This window comes from Uloborus diversus, chromosome 4 (genome assembly GCF_026930045.1).
Source record: "Uloborus diversus isolate 005 chromosome 4, Udiv.v.3.1, whole genome shotgun sequence".
In the NCBI taxonomy this organism is placed as follows: Eukaryota; Metazoa; Arthropoda; class Arachnida; order Araneae; family Uloboridae; genus Uloborus; species Uloborus diversus.
Genome location: NC_072734.1, coordinates 134,306,728 through 134,310,151, shown reverse-complemented (window position 1 = coordinate 134,310,151; position 3,424 = coordinate 134,306,728).

Genomic DNA, 3,424 nt, shown 5'->3' with positions numbered 1-3,424 from the left:
AAGCGCTACGGGCAATAAATAATAGTTTTGCGCATGCGTCAAAAGTGTATATAAAAAAATACAATAAAAACAGTTGCAGAAATAAAACTGTGGTTACAGTTTCTAGCTTTACTTCTTGTGCTCAGAAAATGATAGTGTGCTACAGACTGGAGCGTTGCTTCTAGGGGGACTCTACTTCTAGGTGAATGTGAAATCCTCATAGATGGCACTGCGAACGCGAGAACATTACACTAAGTTCCTGTGCAAGTGAAAAATAGGTAATTTTTGCTGGGTCTTCAAATTTTATCCAGTTGTAACAGCTTTCTTTTTTTTAGGAGTGCATTCGGAAACGCGGATCGGTCGCCTCGGTGCAACCGAGCGTTCGGAAACGCTTCGTTCGGAACCGCAAGCGTTCGGAACCGCAAGCGTTCGGAAACGCTTGCGGTGGAACCGGTGAAGTCACTTAACCGCGTTCGGAAATACTGCGGTTGTTTTCTGGCGGTCTAGAGTCCCTATATGAAAACGCAGTTTTCAGAGTTGCGACAACAGCTACGCTCGGAAAGCGCAACCGGTTACAGGGGACTATAGGGTTGCCGCCGAGCTTCAAGATTGGCTCCTTGTTCGCTTTCGAGTTTCATTTAAAAAAATAGTGACAAGCGGGAGCGGGAAGAGCGGCTGAAACGGGTTCTGAAGGATGTAAGCACGCGCCCCGCGGATTCGAAAATGCATGCTGTCAATAACTGAAACGCTCGATTTTGATTTAAACATTAAAAAAAGACAAAATGGACCTGTGTCAGCAGAATTAAAAGCAGATTTTTTTCTTAAAACTTATTCTCTTTAATACGATTAATTTTAAACTAATCAAAAGATTCCGAGACAACGAAAATTATATTATAGTTTTAATTGATTCAAAATGAATAAAGAAATAAAAACTGATTAAGAATATGAAAAAAAATTGAATAAACAACAAATTCGCAACTCCAACGAACTATAGGGGGCACTGAAGTCACTGTCTAATGGCGGACTTAAAACCAAAACAAACGCACATGGTAACGAAGAAAATGCTAAAAGTGTTGTGATTTTTGTTCGTATGTATGATTTTTTCGCTTTATTCATTTGAAAAGATTTTTCAAAGTCTTTTGGTTATTCTGACCCATATAGAAAGAGATTAGAAACCAAAAAGTATTACGAAAGTAAACAATTAATGCAGAACACACAGTAAGTTGTTCTGAAGCAGCCATTTTCATGATGTTTAATTCGGAATTCATAAATTTTTGGTTCGCTTCGAACCAAAATCGCTTCATTTTGTACCGTTTTTTCTATACATTAGTACATATTAAGTTCAATTTCGTGACATTTCCGGCATTTGTTGACATTTTTGTCACATAGTGCACATACGTGGCAGACTGTCAAGAGTAACGTTTAACACTAGATAATTTATTTCTATGACTATATGATTGGATATCCAAAGAAATCATACATTTAATTCATTCGTCATGGAAATGATTTACCTGATATGCGAAATCTTGTCAAGATACATTATTCTTTCACACAATTTTAAAAACCATAACCCTATAAACAGATTTTTGGCGAACTTTTATTTTTTATTGTTCAAATTCTTAACGTTCTTTCTGGATTTTTCAATCTGTTCTGCGATAAATATTTTCAAGAAAATTTATTTGCATACTTTCTATTTCAGTAGGATACTGTAGTAACAAAGGTTATTTAAATCATTTATGTGGAATTAGGTTAAGGAAAAGTGTCCAGTCAATGTTGTTAAGTTCGTTTTTTTTTCTTCATCGAATTGAAAAACTGATATTTATTCAAATTCACTCAGAACAAAATAAATAAAATGTGTACTCACAGTTTATATATGGTGGTAGTTTTCTTTTCAGTTGATTGACCATTATTTCTTTTTACTTATCGAATTCTGTAATCTTACTATCATTTTATTCCACTCATGATAAAAATTAAAAATGGTTCAACAAAAAACGCGAAATCTCGCCAAGGCTACTTTGCTCGCACAATTCCAAAACTATAACCCTAAACAAATTTGGCGAAACCTTTCAGCTGAGAATAAAAGGAATAAAGCAAATTCTTTCTCGGTTAAACATTTTTCATTTTGTTCTACGATAATAAATTCAAGAAAATATTTTGCTTACTGTCCATTCCAACTAAATGCTGCTGTAAAATATGATTAGTTAAATTAATTTAAGATTAAAAAAAACTCATATTCTTACAAATTCATACAAAACAATAAAAAATTTTACCTGGTATAACGTTATCCAATTTTGTTAATCCAGAGTTTTCTTGTTTACGCTTCCACCATTTAATACTTTTTTGAAAGAAATAAGGAAAACTAACATTATTTTGAGAAGCTCGAGAATACTACTAAGGGACGAATTAATTTCTGTTGTTGAAGACGTTCTTAGACATGTTGAATGCGTTACTCAGAACAAACTGACCGCGTTTACGTCAACAGATACACGTGGAGCGCAACGTGGCAATGTTTTAGTTGCATTCGCAGTTTTATAAATCACCGCAAGGTAGCGTATTCGAGCGCTGGAGTTCCGAATATGTTTTTGCTACATTGAATTAAGCTTTATAAAGATTTTTGAACATAGAAATATTTCTTGTATTGATATCAAAAGCCTTACTTCTTTATTTTTATTTTTTATAAAAGGAAAAAAATACAATTTTCTGATTTAAATGGAACAAAGTCTAGCATTAGTTTAAAAATTCCGAAAGGAAATATATGCCTGGGATTCCCACCTACAGGGGGGGGGAGCTGTTAGGAGTGTGGCACATATGTATATGTAAAGGAAAGTTTGAAAGAGTAATACTAGAAATATGTAGAAGCTTAAAACAAGGTATCCTATCCAGGCCCAGATCTATTGGGCCTCAATGCAACAAAATCTGTATAGCCCCTCCCCAGAGACCATCAGTGTATATTTGTAACGTTAAATAAGTCTTAGTGCTAGGTTTTTTTTTTTTTCTTCAATTTCATAGGCCGTTGGACCCCTTAAGACGTGGGGCACCCCCACACTGCGGGGATCCTATCTCGCTCCCCCCTTCCAAAAAAAGAGATTAAGAACCTCTGAATATTTCAATGGTTTAGTGGGTACACCTAGTTAATAGATTAATTTGTATAAAGTTGAAAACTGAAATTATATTAATCAGAGGTCATTTTTATTTGAAACTAGATGCAGATAGAAATATCCAGAAATAAATTGGGAAGTTAAGGGGGGGGGGGCGTGTATTTTGACACATTATATTTTTTCAACATTCGTATATGCATAAGAAACAGATGTCTCCATTGTTTTACATTTATTTCCTGAAAGTACACTATCTATTATTTAAAATTTTCAACATTTTTATACCAAAACAATACTAGAATGAAAGGAGTTAGGTAGTAGACATTTTTTTTAATGAAACAAAATTAAAA